Here is a 16769-nt window from a genome sequence, read left to right as displayed (position 1 = left end):
CTGCTAACTCTTTTACAACCTCTGTATGATAAGAACCATCACTTTGGCACAAATCCTGAAATCTCATTACATGTTCTCAATTTTTGTTTCTTTTCAAATTAATATCAAGTTTCAGCAGTACAAACAGGTTTCTCAAAAACTAAACATTAAGCTTTAATGCAAACTCCCAAATAATACTTAAGTCAGATAAATGAAACAGTCTTGTTATCACCTCTTCCGACAGTCTATAACTGTTCTCAAAACATTCAAACTTCTGCCCTGGAACATAACAAATCAACTGGAACATCTTCACGTAACTGGTAGAACGTATCATGATAGGAGTGTTGGTACCTAAATTGTATTCCACAGAAAATGTCTAATTTATATCAAGATTAAAACTTCAGTTCTGAATCTATTTACCATTTGCACTGTTACCAATTAAACAGTTAAATCATTACATCCGTAGTCAAAGCATTGTCAATACGTATTTCAACATACAAAACAGAACGTCTTCCCAAGACAATTCCCATTATTATCACAAAGTCCAATTTGCCGAAACGGATGCCATGATTGTGTATGCATGGTGATAGTGTAATCTTCTCATAGGCAATGTAGTCTAGTTGATTAAAAAGGCAACCCCAACGCACTGTACTATAGGCACAGCGCAGAGTTTTCCTTGATTTGACGCAGAACGCGTTTCCTTTGTTTGACGCTATCAAACAAAGTTCACGCTTGAAATGACTCAAGTGTACAATGCTATCTCCTCGATTATCACCTCTGAAACTAGCTAGGAATGACCCCATCACCTCGGTCATTTCCAGGACTTTACGTGTCAAATCCGTCACCACAATCCAGTCTCCTTAGCAGACCTCTCACTGGATTTAAAACAGCATCTCTCTCCTGTCTGTGAATTTCAAAACAAAGTAGACTACACAGTAATTAAAATGACATTTTCACAGAGGTCAGTTGAAAGCAACTGACTCGTCGTCGCCCATTCCTGAATCTTTACAACATTTCTTCAGCTCAATAAAGTTCATGCATATTATGTTTTCTCTGAAATGGGGTATGCTAAAAAGTTTTTTCTTAAAGTTTTTCTTGAATAGTTTGTAAATCTATATGCTAACACTCTTTCGTTATCTCCATCCCTCCTGTTTGAGACATGATTCATCCCATGGCTCAAATCAATACATAACAAAATAGATTCTTTAGTAACAAGTTCCTCCTATGAATTTACATAACCCATCATTTTGGTGACACTTCTTGCATATCTCTCAAGACAGTCTCATCCACATTTCCTAATGTTAAGACATCTTGTATAGCTGCCTCTTTGGCCACATCTGCTTTAGCATTCCCAGAAAAAATGAAATCAATGTTATCAGTATGAACTTCTAGTTGAGCAAACAAATTCTTCATAATCTACATCTTTCCTTGTAGATAGTCACTGAGGTTAAAACATTGCATCTTTTAACCCTAGTATAGGGAAGACTATTATGAATATTAGCAGCAGTAAGCTAAATATGGTACCACGGATGTCACAATACTACAGACAAGGAAATAGGTCACCCATCTTTTCTACCTTTCCCTGCTTACTGTCTCCTATCGTTTTAGCCTATTTAGTCTACACCCTATGTCTCTGTTGGCCGTTGATTTCTTCACTGAGGTTGAGACGGGCCTTTCAATTTAAAGAACGACTCCCCTTTGTAGTCAGACTTGTGCCTCAAGACTGTGGTGAGTAACTAATCCGTCCCTGTATCAATGTCCCTTTCTTACAGTGTGACAAGCGTCTCCAAAATGTCCTCTCTGCTATTTTGACTCCAGTGGGTGTGGTGATTAGTACCTGATATGGTCCTTCCCAACTTGGGCTGGACAAGTTCTTTCCTTTGATAACTTTAATCAATACCAAATCTCCTGGTTTGACTCATCCACTCTTTGGCTTACTGCTTCACCTGGAACAGAATTTAGCAGAAGATATCTATTTAGTTAGCATTTTTTATAAAATCGGTTAACGTTTTGATCCGCCTCTTCATCATGCTATGTGAAAGGTTTAAGTTGTGGTATTACATATGATCTTCCATAAAACATTTCAAATGGTGTTAATACCTCTGCTATAGGGCTGGGAAAGACTTCAATCCACTTAGTATTTTTCCCTTCACATTTTTTTTTTGATATTCAACTCCTATTAGTCATGCCTAGAAATGACACTGTTTCTTTGTTCCCTTCTTTAGAAAATCAACTGTTAATCTCATTACTTTCAAAACTTGTCTTTCTTTTAAAACAGTTAAGTTTAAGACCTATATTGTTTCAGAATACTCTTTTTTTTTATCAAATCACACCTCTTTTTCTCAAAGATATGATAAACCCATTGTCATTATTATCCCAAACCAGAATTGAATCTTTATGCTTCTTAACCCTTGTGTTATCTTCGGGTCATTCTGACCCATCAGTCATTGTGACCCACCGTCGTATTGCGACAAATTTACCTCATACAAAAACAAAGTGAAGCATTTTCTTTTAACTGTCGGGCTGTCTCAGACCCCCCACATTGGAATGGTTAAAAAATAAATAAAAATAAATGTTTTTGTATTGGGTAAAATTGGATAAACACAACGATGGTTCGTTATGAACCTTTGGGTCATGTGACCCGAAGGCAGCACGAGGGTTAAATGAAATATAGACCAAATAATGTTCTTAATGTAGCTATTAACCAAACATTTTTCCCAACTATATTTTCCATAAAGGTCAGATAGGTAGAACTTCATAACTTGCTTTGGCTGCAGTCCAAAACAAGCTAATCAGCACAAACCATCATAACCACAATTTCAGACTTAACCCTCGTGCTGCCTTCGGGTCACATGACCCAAAGGTTCATAACGAACCATCGTTGTGTTTACCCAATTTTACCCAATACAAAAACAAATAAAAATAATTTTCTTTTAACCATTCCAATGTGGGGGGTCTGAGACAGCCCGACAGTTAAAAGAAAATGCTTCACTTTGTTTTTGTATGAGGTAAATTTGTCGCAATACGAAGGTGGGTCACAATGACTGATGGGTCAGAATGACCCGAAGATAACACAAGGGTTAATGAGTCTTCCTAAATAATTTCAGAACAAAGGTTATAAGAACCCTCTTTATGCACTAATACCACTTATTAATACAACCTTATCACAGCCTAACTGTTTATCACAAACATTATGCCAGGCTCTTGATAAAACATCCAGATAAAACTTAAAATCAAAATGATAATCAAACTCCAAATAAAAGTATATTTTAGTTATTTTCTCTTTCTCATTTCATAACCAAATTGCATCTAATACCTTTAACAAAACTCTTAAAAGCCCTAGATTTTACTATTTTGACTTAAAATATTTGCCCATATACCTTCAAAGTATATGCATAGTTCCCTTTTCAGAACATCAAAGTGTTTAAACCAATCATCTCTTCACATCCACAAAACGTTCTTTCGTTTCATTTCATAAACGTCCATGATCTTCTCTAAACCAATCTTTTATGTAACTTTCTAATCGCTTCCTCATAATATTTCACATTTCCTTAAACCAAAATAAAACATTTGTGAAAAACACAGCTTCAAAATAACCCAAACTGGAAAAGTGCCATCAATTGATTCCATGTCAATGGATATTTGATGTGCACGTGGTTATTTGAAAATAAAGTTACATTTCAAATAAAATCTAACTCTTAAACAAACCACATTCCTTTGCCAAATAAAAACAACCTTTCTGTCTCAACACAAAAACTTCCCATAAGTTCCCATAATACTCAATGTTGCAATTATCGAATTAATTTCGCCTTTGATTTCAAAATTAGCCTTTTACAAATTATTTGACCCATATTTGAATTTGCTTTAAACTATGGTTATCATAACTTTGTTTCATGAAATCCATGTTCAGACCGTTACAACTGCTCTTAGAATAAGTAATTCATACTAGAATTGTGCTATGACTCGCAATCACGTCAATCAAACAATGCCCTTAAGACAAAAGAAAATATAAATTCTCCCTTTTTTTTATCTTCAAATTCACAATTCAATGTTACAAGAGTAACATAAACCCGTAAAACAAAACCGTATTCTTTAACTTCTCAAAAGTCTTATTAAAGCATGTCATACAGAATACTCCTTTGAATATTCCTATAGGCTATTATTCGCCAGCCATTACTCCCTCAGCATGCGTAATGCACAGACAATCCTTCAAATCTCAAATTTGCTGACCAAATTAACCCAAAATGAAAATATTTAATTTGAATATTTAGTAGTTTGTATATGATTTAATGTAACACTTCTCATTTCTCAATTACTCTTATTTTTTACCCAATGAATCAACTAAAATAAACAATATCTATCAGCGCGCATTTCAAACTCGAATCAAACAAACAGCCTCTCAGCGCGTGTTGGAACTCAAGACAAACAGCAAAGCGCTCTGGGAAAAACATTTTTTCTCTTTTTCCTTTGACCAACACAGCTGGTTGGCGTTTACCTTCTATTCACTTTTCGCTTTTAAGTAAAACTTTTCCAATCCAGTTAGAACTAATTTATGAACCAGGGGTTTCATTTCTGCATTTTTATTGAATACCATCACACATCACAGATGTTCCGCTCTATAAATACAAGTTCTGTTCAGAAAGGCTTAAAAACCTCCATGTTTGACTAGGATTTAGAACAAATGTTGATCAAGCATTTGTTAACCACCGAACTTCGAATTCATCTAAACGGACTAATCTTTCAGCAGTAATACTCACATAACTATGCAGAACTACACCCTCTGGGATCACCTTTGTAAGATCTCAACGTAACGGGACTCTATTTTAGCCCCCACCTTTCTCCATCTCCTCGGATTTTCTGTAACTCATATAAAATGTACTCAAACAACCACAAATCTTGTTAGCAAATGTATCAAAATGCTCATCACGTAACATATTTCAAAAGTAACCAAATTAATATGTAAAATTCGCTCCAAATTCATCTATTTCTCTAAATTTGCGTCTTTGTAAATTTCTCAATTTCCGTCTGCGCATGCGTCATGCGGTTAGCTATCCTGGATCTCAAATGTCAAGCTGCAATTCCTTTACTAGCCTGTACCCGCCGCCATCGCTGTTGAGTCTGTCTGTAAGTTTGTTAGCTACAAATGTCATTGCCATAGTTGAAAATTTCAACTTCCTGGACACTTCGTTGTCTCAGGACAGAGCAAAATCCACTTCCTCCACGTTTTCACCGTTAGCCATTAGCTATCAGATAACAAAGTCACAGCCTGGATTTTTCCTCTCAGATCTCAAAGCTATCCTAGTAATTTGTAAAATACTTGCTTCAGCGGACTGGCAAATTCGCTAGAATCATGTCAGCCTTCTGATTACTTTCTAGGGACAATTCTACCTCTCTTATTCTCTTACAACATGTAAAACAATTACCCATGGTTATATTTACAATTATACAATTCTCATCAATATTTACAATTGTATCAACTATTAGTACTATTTTCTCTTCAACATATTTCTAATTTCCACGGTCAGTCCCCTCTGGACTGTTTCATCTTTTACGTGCTGCACGGAGGTAGTTATTCCAGTAGTCTCCTCACTAGGACTGTGGACTGTCGCTTCAATTGTATTCTCACAGAATTTAGCTAAACTTAAAACTGCCTCCTGGTCCCCCGGCCCCACGTCTTAGCGCTTTACTTCAATGGTATTCTCACAGAAATTAGCAAAACTAACACTGCCTCCCGGTCCCCCGGCACCACGTCTTAGTAAAATATACCTGTCTATTTACCTCACTGTTATTTCTGCTTCAGCATCAGTTTTCAAAACATTTCGTTTCACCAATATTTCACAGGTCTTAGTTAAAGGTGCACACACTCTTCACTTCACTGATATATATATTAGATCTTAACAAAATTATTTTGTTAACTGATACGTCACTGATCACAGATCTCTAGTAAATATGACCCCCTACCCTATCCTAGTGCGTCTTTAACGACTCCACTATAATTACCCAGATAGCACACATAAGTCGGTCGGGCCGACGTCTTATGGACATCGTTTGCACATTGGCAAGTAAAGAATATATTGTGCTTATTAAAGTTATGCATTGTGCTTATTAAAGTTATGAACTTAGAAGTGTGCTCAGACTTAAACATTGGGTCTCACACTGAGTGTGGGAAGCAGGCTGTTCTTTGTGTCTCTATCTTTTCATTTTCAGAAACAACCTTGAATCTGGGTGGAGATGGCACCCGAGCAGGTGGGACGCGGAGGCAAGAACAACTCCCTGATGCACGAGAGAACAAGCTCAACCCTCTTTTCATCTTTCTGTTTTAATTGCACTGTATATTATATGCTGGGGAGGGAAAGATAGCCAGTTGGACTTCGTGAACCAGCCCAAACTCTGTTGCGGGTAGGGAAACGTAGACAGCCCCAGAGCTCTGTACTTGTTGATTTCCAACTGCTGCATTAAAGCTGATATTATCGGACCTCTGCGACTCCAGACCACTCTTTCTAGAACACAGATTTGTGTCATGGAATACCATCATTACATATTGGAATAGACACAAATATATGAATCCTTCAACTGGTGACCCCGACGCTGAAAAGAGGGAGTCCAGAGGGTTCCGGCCCGACCGACGGATCGGGGGAGAGACCCATACACCGGTGCGAGGAGACAGACGTAATCGTCAGAGGCCTCAACATAAAAAAAGGTAAGCAGACACCTGTTAATTCAAAGTACTGCTATTCGGAACTGAGAACCAAATTTAGACGATTACTATGTTTCATCGTACCTAATCAGACCAACAGTGGTGGGAAATCAACCGTGTTTACTCGTTGTCTTTGTCCAAGGGGAGGTTAGAGTCCTCTCCAGGGGTTAGAGTCCCTAAACTCGTTGTCCTTGTCCAAGGGGAGGTTAGAGTCCTCTCCAGGGGTTAGAGTCCCTAAACTCGTTGTCTTTGTCCAAGGGGAGGTTAGAGTCCTCTCCAGGGGTTAGAGTCCCTAAACTCGTTGTCCTTGTCCAAGGGGAGGTTAGAGTCCTCTCCAGGGGTTAGAGTCCCTAAACTCGTTGTCTTTGTCCAAGGGGAGGTTAGAGTCCTCTCCAGGGGTTACAGTCCCTAAATTCGTTGTCCTTGTCCAAGGGGAGGTTAGAGTCCTCTCCAGGGGTTAGAGTCCCTAAACTCGTTGTCTTGTCCAAGGGGAGGTTAGAGTCCTCTCCAGGGGTTAGAGTCCCTAAATTCGTTGACTTGTCCAAGGGGAGGTTAGAGTCCTCTCCAGGGGTTAGAGTCCCTAAATTTGTTGTCTTGTCCAAGGGGAGGTTAGAGTCCTCTCCAGGGGTTAGAGTCCCTAAATTCGTTGTCTTTGTCCAGAGGGAGGTTAGAGTCCTCTCCAAGGGTTAAAATCCCTGAACACTGTCTATTTGTGTGGAGTCAGATTGAGTTTAATAAAAATAGAGAGGAGTGTGGTGTGTTTTTTCCTTTGACCAAGAAGTTAAAGAAATCCCGAGGAGAGTTGGAGAAAGGTGGGGGCTAAAAGAGTCAGTTACGTTGAGATCTTACAAAGGTTATCCCAGAGGGTATACCCCTGGTTTATAAATAGGTTCTAATACAATTGGAAGAGTTATACTAGAGCAAAATTAAGTGAATAGACGGTAAACGCTAAACAGCTGTGTTGGTCAAAGAATGGTTTGAGGAAATGTATGTGAAAAATTATGAGGAAGCAATTGGAAAGTTACATAAAGGATTTGTTTAGAGAGGTTCATGGAAGGTTATGAAATAAAACAAGAACGTTTTGTGGATGTGAAGAGATGATTGGTTTAAACACTGATGTTTTGAAGAGGAAACTATGAATATACTTTGAAAGTATATGGGATAACATTATAAGTCAAAATAGTCAAATCTAGGGTTTTTAAGAGTTTTGATAAAGGTATTAGATATAATTTGGTTAAAAATGAGAAAGAGAAAATAACTAAATGTACTTTTAGAGTTTAATTATAATTTGGTTTTAAGTTTTATTTGAGAGTTTTATCAGAGCCTGGCATACTGTTTGGGATAAACAGTTAGGCTGTGATAATGTTGTATTATGAAGAGGGTTATTATAACATTCAGTTCTGAAATAATTTGGGAAGACTCATCAAGTCTGATAAATTGTGGTTATGATGGTTTGAGCTAATTGGCTCGTTTTGAACTGCAGCAAAACGAGTTATGAAGTTCTACCTATCTGACCTTTATAGAAAATATAGTTGGGAAAAATGTTTGGTTAATAGCTACATTAAGAACATGATTTGGTTTATATTTAATTTAAGAAGCATACGGATTCTGGTTTGGCATAATGAAAATTGCTTTGATCATATCTTTGATAAAAAGAGCTGTGATTTGGTAAAATAGAGAATCTAAAACAATATTGGTCTTAAACTTAACTGTTTTAAAAGACAGAAAAGGTTTTTTGAAGTGAAAGAAATTAGACTAACAGTTGATTTTCTAAAGAAGGGAACAAAGAAACAGATTGTAATTTCTAGGCATGACTAATAGGAGTTGACTATCAAATGATGATGTATGGTCTTATTAGATGCTGTTACATGTGTTTGCTCAACAATAAGAAAACTGAAGGGTCAATACTGCCTGGTAATTATAGATACAGTATGTTTACTATGTGAATTGAAGTCTTTCCCAGTACTATACCAGATGCATAACACCATTTGAATTGATTTATTGGAGATCATATGTAATACCACAACTTAAACCTTTCACATAGCATGATGAAGAGGCGAATCAAATGGTTAACCAATTTTATAAAAAATGCTAACTAGAAAAGAGATGTCTTCTGCTAAATTCTGTTCCAGGTGAAGCAGTAAACCAAAGAGTGGAGGAGTCAAACGAGGAGATTGGGTATTGATTAAAGTTATCAATGAAAGGAGGGATCTTATGACAACTTTAAAATATCCTGTCTAATTTCTGGTTTTTCTATTTGTTTCGAATTTGGTTTATTTTATTACAATTCTAAAAGCTTGGCTGAAGTTGTATGTATGTGGTGAAGGGGGCCTGTGAGTATGTCCAGGTCTGCCGTGGAGACATGGATGTCGAATGTCCACTCTGTGGAGTGACGGTGGGTTTTCCCCTATATCATCATTAGGGTTTTCCCACTGTGTCCAGTGTGTCCTCACCACTTGGCCATAACGCTGCATAGTCTCATCATTATTGTTGATTTGTATGCCAACATTGTGTAATCAGTAATGGGATATTTTTTAATTTGTGTTTGTTGTCACACCCTAAAAGGGTGTGAAAGGAGGGATTTATTTGAACTTTAAAAATATCCACTTTAAATCCTTAAATGGGTTCTTGATTTCAATATCTGTGTTTAATCATTGGTGTTCGACTGTTCGCATCTCATTTGACTCAGTTACTGCTTGATCATGGGAGATAAGGTGATGCTGGGACTGTAACTCTTTTCTGCTTCAGGACGAGTCAGACCGGCGGGTCTGACTACCTAACCCCTGTTCTAAGGCCCAATTCCCCTGGAGACCATGTCCCCCCCTTTCTCACTGGATGATCTACCCGTTCCCCTTGAAGACCCTGTCCCACCTGCCCCAATACATCATCAGATGTTCGGGAAAGCCTGTTGTACATTTATGGACAGGACCATTCAAGGTCATCGAGAGAACCTTGCACGCCCTAAGGGTGCTGGGGAAAGGAAGTATGTGGTACCACTGGAGCATGTGTTGTGCTGCTCCAGAATCCAGTTGTACGTTGCAGGAGTTGGTGGAGAAGGGCCAGGAGGGCCAGTGAACCTTTTGCTATTGCTACGAATGTGAGAGTCCGGAAAAGAGGGTTACGACTAGGCCAAGAGTGATACTGCTTGACCACACTAGAATTGTACTGGACTAAGAAGGTTTCCGCTATTTTACTTAAGAGTGTGCTATATCAATATCAACATGACTGTTGCTGTATCCCATGTATCAGGTCCCTGTGTAACAGGATCATTGTCTCGGCTGAGGATAACCCGACGAAGGGGTTCCAAATGCCGTTGCTGGGGCTGGCTGACCAGGACGAGGAGGCGGTGGTTGGTCCGGGCTATGTTGATTGATCTCTGGTGTTTTCAGAGATCAAAAGAGGGATTAAAGAATATATTGTGCTTATTAAAGTTATGCATTGTGCTTATTAAAGTTATGAACTTAGAAGTGTGCTCAGGCTTAAACATTGGGTCTCACACTGAGTGTGGGAAGCAGGCTGTTCTTTGTGTCTCTATCTTTTCATTTTCAGAAACAACCTTGAATCTGGGTGGAGATGGCACCCGAGCAGGTGGGACGCGGAGGCAAGAACAACTACCTGATGCACGAGAGAACAAGCTCAACCCTCTTTTCATCTTTCTGTTTTAATTGCACTGTATATTATATGCTGGGGAGGGAAAGATAGCCAGTTGGACTTCGTGAACCAGCCCAAACTCTGTTGCGGGTAGGGAAACGTAGACAGCCCCAGAGCTCTGTACTTGTTGATTTCCAACTGCTGCATTAAAGCTGATATTATCGGACCTCTGCGACTCCAGATCACTCTTTCTAGAACACAGATTTGTGTCATAGAATACCATCATTACATATTGGAATAGACACAAAGATTTTGAATCCTTCACAAGACGTCGGCAATTGATCGAAACCGACCTCCAGACTATGTCTGGACGATGAATCAAAACTGTACCAACCGCCTACATTTGTTTCTGTTGCAGGATGGCAGGCAGGTAGAGGAGCTGTGATTGCTGCAAGGGCACACCTGTGATCTGTGCCTCGGTCCTTAATAAGCTGAGCCCTAACAAGCTGGGTCTCTCCATACTAGCAGGAACATCATCACTGTTTGCTTTTTAGTTTGTAATGATTCTCTACACACTCTACACTTGCACTGATCCCACATCCACTCCCTACACTACTGATTTACATGACCCTCACATGCAACCGTTTCTTTGTAAGCACTTTTTATTGAATAAATACAGTGTTATCCTTATTTCACTTCCTGAAGTCCCTAAGTATCCATCTAATCTTCCTATGGACCCGGTTATGACAGCTTTAAACAAGTACTGGTTGGCTACACACCTCATGCCGGGCTTATACAGATGTGTGTATTGGCACTTTAAAAGGTTTGAATTATTATATCCACATATCAATGTATAATTGTTAAATCAAAATGTGAATAGCCTACAAATAATGAGCATACTACAGGCTAGAGGCGATTCTAGGTTTTAAAACTGGGGGTGCAAAAACATGCTCAAAATTAAAACTAGATCTTAAAATGTATAATTAATCATTAGAGTACAACAAACCATGATAGAACATACAACTCTGACATCACTTTAACGTGTTCTAAAAACAGTTCTTAGTTTTTTTACATTAATTTGAAAATGTAATGTTTTCATCCCAACAGTAGGGGGTGCACAAGCACTCCCTGCACCTGCTGTAAAATCCTTTATGCTACAGGCTGTGCACAGTTGGCTACTATAGTTTTCAATAAAGACATTTTGACATATGAAACATGTAGCCTTATGCACGACTTGATTTCACTCAATAAGGTTTGAAAAAACAAGTCAGTGAAGTTCTCAAAAAAGACATTTTAACATATGAAACATGTAACGATGCACGACTTGATTTCACTCAATAAGGTTTTACAAAACAAGTCAGTGACTTCGACGACGTAGCTACTTAGTAGGTGTGTTGTTTGGCGACGACGTCTGTCTCACACGGCTTAGTGGCGACGTACTTATCTCAGACGTACTTAGTATATGGGGCGTGATTAGTGCCCTCACACACTCGGACAACATACACTGCGTACTAGCTTTGCCCACAATGTGCGTGTCGTCTCAGCCTTTTTGGGTGTGCTTTGCCTTCGGCAAGGGCACAACCTTTGTTCTCTCACATATATATTATTATTATTATTTTTATTTCTTTTTGCCCCCCTAAAACTCAGTCAATATTTGGCCTACATAGACAACGTAGGTGTCAAAAGTTTAGTCTTGGTAGCGATTGAGTTGCTTCTATTGGAATTTACGTTCCGTTGCATGGTTTAGGCTTAAGTTAAGTTTCTGTGGCGAAAAGTGAAGCTAACGGTGGCTAATTTGCTAGCCACAGTCACTGACGTTACTAACGTCACTGCGTCACTAACGTCACGAAAACACGCGTGACTACCTTTGGCAGAACATTCGTTTCGCATCTGTTAACTTGGGGGATAGCTAGGCTAACTATAGCTTTACTGCAAGGCAGCTGCAGAAACGCCACAAGAAAAGAGGCCAGGGTGATAACTATTTACTAATTTTACTTTGTGATATGACACACAATTGTGATGTGTAATGTACAATATAAGCTGATATTATTAAGGAAGTACATCTACTTTCGGAAACAGTAGTCTACTATTTCACTGAAGTATTAGCATCATGACATTAGCCTGTGTTGCCCGGGCAACACATACTACAGTGGTCTATGATGTATCTGTTTTCAATCGTTAAAATAAACATTCCTCACATATACATTTTCGTTGTATGATTTATTCTGACATTAGTAAACGATTTGTTGGTGACATTACCATTACCTGTGGTTTCAAACCAGTGTAGCTCACTGCAACGCTGTAGCCTACCCGAGACACTAGTGTGAGTAGCTAACAAAAACTCCTCAGCTGTTTAAGTCAAACGGCGACAGAACATGTTCGGCACTCCCCTTACTCAAAAGTCTTTCAATAGGGAAACTATCTGACTACTAACCTGAACTTCATTGCCACAGCCTAAACTTTGTCAATCTGTTCATGAAAATAATTAATTTCAGCCTAAACCGTACAACGGAACGTTAAATCCAATTCAACCAACGCAATCGCTACCGAGACGAATACAGCAGTAGTCTAGTACTGTACCGTAGTAGTAGAATTTACCGGGGCAGCTTCTCCACACAGGGCTATATCGCATTTTGCGTTGTTACTGACAATGATCGCTACCAGTGAGCTTTTTATGAATGAGCGATTTTCCACAAAATAAATGTCAAGCTTAATTACGTTTTTGGGGGCATATTTTCAGTTAGCAGATGGTACTGTTTGAATCGCGATTCTATCTTCTGCCGGTAACGTCGTAGAATAATCTTCAAAGGGGGTTCTTTATTAATGAATGAATGCAATATGAGTAGGCTAAATGCCTGAAAATATCACGAGAAGGGAAAACTTAAAAGGACGTTTAAGTCATAGAGATTAGGTCAATTTTTACACCGGTCTGCCAAATGTATTCGTTTTGATTCAGCTATGAGGCTGCCTCTTGCAGGGGAAATGAGAAGACATCATATTTCATTCTACACTTCACTCGTATTTTGAGTTGTAAATGAGCAGCAAAAAAAAGATGCTTTTAAATCTATGTAATATTTATGCATAATAAGTAGGCCCTATGCATTTTTATATAAAATATACAGGAATATCAGTTGTAAAAATGGCATTAAAATCCCTGTACAACCGACGCAAGCAAGCACACCCTACAATTTCCCCAGAAATTGTACCCTCTCTAGTTATCATTGGTTCTCAATGGGGGTGATGGCGGCGACGTAGTACGTGAGGGAACTTTGATAGCGGCAACGTATATGGCGACGTTATCTTTGTAAACGTTACATTAGTGTGTGTGACGTGTAGCCTGTCTGACAATCATATGGAAGGCCTAGTGGGCAAGTATTAAGAAGCCCCCGTGTGTCAACCACGCGTAATTGACAAAGCAAAGTCGCCGTCCATTACGCCGACTTCCATACAAAGACGGCGTACATTACGCCGACTTCCATACAAAGTCAGCGTCTTTTTCGCCTCAAATTGAACAGTGTCACAAAGCACGCGTCTAAATAAACGCTAATAAAAAATTAAAGTCTGCTGGCTTGAATCTCCGATGGGAAATTATGACAATAATTGTAACAACTAATACGTAAGTAAAGTAGGTCTAAGGATGCTCGTGCGAGCTACTATCAAATACAATGTTGGTTAGCTAGTTAGCTATTAGTATGAAGTTGGTGGTCACAATTGCAATACTGTAGGACATAAAAAGGGGTGCAGACAAATAAATACAGTAATATCAGGCTGGCTGGCTGTCTGGCTTGGAGCTTTGTGAACTTCCCTTGCGCTGCGTTTGCGTTGCCTCAATATTGTGCGCAATTTGGTTTCACTGCCAACATCCCTTAACCCTCGTGCTGCCTTCGGGTCACATGACCCAAAGGTTCATAACGAACCATCGTTGTGTTTACCCAATTTTACCCAATACAAAAACAAATAAAAATAATTTTTACCATTTTAACCATTCCAATGTGGGGGGTCTGAGACAGCCCGACAGTTAAAAGAAAATGCTTCACTTAGTTTTTGTATGAGGTAAATTTGTCGCAATACGACGGTGGGTCACAATGACTGATGGGTCAGAATGACCCGAAGATAACACAAGGGTTAATGTAAGAGGCAATGCGCAAACTCAGTTGGTGGCAATATACAACTGTTGTTGGCTACTGGCTACTATTCAAGTCAAGTGTATTTTATTGTCATTTTCAATTACATATGGTTGTACATACTAAAAACGAAACAGAGTTTCAAGTTCAAGATGCACAGACCAACACAGGGTCAGACTGGGCACTGAAATTCTTAGGACAAGATAACGCAAAGCAACCTGGCATAACATGACATATAAGTAGGCTACTCAGAAGGCAATAACATGACATATAAGTACTCAGAACAAGTTTACACCTACGACAATACGACGGTGGGTCACAATGACTGATGGGTCAGAATGACCCGAAGATAACACAAGGGTTAATGTAAGAGGCAATGCGCAAACTCAGTTGGTGGCAATATACAACTGTTGTTGGCTACTGGCTACTATTCAAGTCAAGTGTATTTTATTGTCATTTTCAATTACATATGGTTGTACATACTAAAAACGAAACAGAGTTTCAAGTTCAAGATGCACAGACCAACACAGGGTCAGACTGGGCACTGAAATTCTTAGGACAAGATAACGCAAAGCAACCTGGCATAACATGACATATAAGTAGGCTACTCAGAAGGCAATAACATGACATATAAGTACTCAGAACAAGTTTACACCTACGACAAGCAAACATATAATGTAATAAACCTCCTAAATAAATACAAAATAAACAATAGAGTATACTAAACCTATAGGACCACAGGACAAAACTTATTTCCCCAGGACCATGATGCCATATAAAACAACATCTAACAGTAATTGGTGCCAGTGCAAACGTATGTAGCCTACAGTGACAGAACAGTATGTAGAGTGATTGGAGGTAGCAGTTATGAAGTGATAGGTTCTCGTGCCAATATATTGTGATGCCAATTTGTTGAGCGGTCATCTTCCTTGTATAGACCTAGAAAAGTGAAATACACAGCCAAGGTGACAGAAATAAAGGTTCATCGGTTGTCCTTCACATTCACACACTGTTGTCTTTATACTTAACAGATCATATACTGGACTGGGGGTCAGATGGCTGAGCGGTTAGGGAGTCGGACTATTAATCAGGTTGTTGGTTCGATTCCCGGCCATGCCAAATTAAGTTGTGTCCTTGGGCAAGGCACTTCACCCTACTTGCCTTGGGGAGAATGTCCCTGTACTTACTGTAAGTTGCTCTGGATATGAGTGTCTGCTAAATGACTAAATGTAAATGTAAACATACAATGTCCCAAAGGCCCAACTCCTTCTCAGGTCACCTTCTGGCAGCAACCTTGCAGCTGGGTTTACATTACATTTAGTCATTTAGCAGACGCTGACCCCGGTTTTGGTTTTGCCCTGCCCTATTGTGTCCGTGTCTGCCATTGTCTTCACCTGTGTCTCATTCAGTGGTTTTAGTTCTTGTTTGTATTATCATGTCCACCTGTGTCTTGTTTGGTTCTGTGTATTTTAGGTTCCTGTTTTGTGTCCAGTCTTGTCCTTACCCTTGTTAACGTGAGTACCCTGTCCAGTGCCGGTCCTTCCTATAGTCGACATAGGCAGCCGCCTAGGGCAGCATGAAGAGGAGGTGCTGTTGATAAATCTTGCTTAGGGCGCCATATGTACTAGGACCGCTACTGACCCTGTCTGTTTCCCAATTAAAAGAATAAACCCTTTGTTTGAGGCAATGTCTGGCTACTCTCCTGCGTTTGGGTCCTACGCCACCACACACTGTAACACATAAGGCATATTTGAATTCATTAAAGACATCAAATTAAATTGTATCACCTTACTTTTAGAGTGTTTGATTTTAAAAGGGTAAAGTGTATTACATGAGAAGGAAATGTATCAAAAGATTATGGTGTGATTTCCCAGATAATTAAAATTGTGTTACCCATATAGATGGTGTCACTAAAGGGTCAACGACCTGAGCGTCAGGTCACCTCATAAAAGTAGAGGGCGCATTTGTTATGGAAAATCATCCCTAGTGAGCGGGCGCTATGAAGATAAATGAAAGTTTAAAATTATCACAATTGTTTTATTAGTAGACTAACACTGCATTGCGAGAGCAGGTTTCTGCTCTTTCATGTTTTTCTGCTGACGTTGACATTGAGAACTTAGGTTGGACATCTTTGAACAGTGCTAGTTCATGACTATACCATATCAAGCTTGATTGTCTATTCACCTACCATTTAGTTAGCTGATGATTAGCAGTGTACAATATTTTGTCTTAACTGGGTTCATAGGAAGATTAGATTTGATGTTCCTGCTAGTAATGGAGAGACCCAGCTTGTTAGGGCACAGCTTATTAAGGACCAAGGCACAGGTCACAGGTGTGCCCTTGCAGCAATCACAGCTCCTCTACCTGCCTGCCATCCT

Source organism: Osmerus mordax, chromosome 14 (genome assembly GCF_038355195.1).
Source record: "Osmerus mordax isolate fOsmMor3 chromosome 14, fOsmMor3.pri, whole genome shotgun sequence".
Taxonomy (NCBI): domain Eukaryota; kingdom Metazoa; phylum Chordata; class Actinopteri; order Osmeriformes; family Osmeridae; genus Osmerus; species Osmerus mordax.
The sequence above is the reverse complement of the archived record's forward strand: the minus strand, read 5'-3'. Positions refer to the sequence as shown.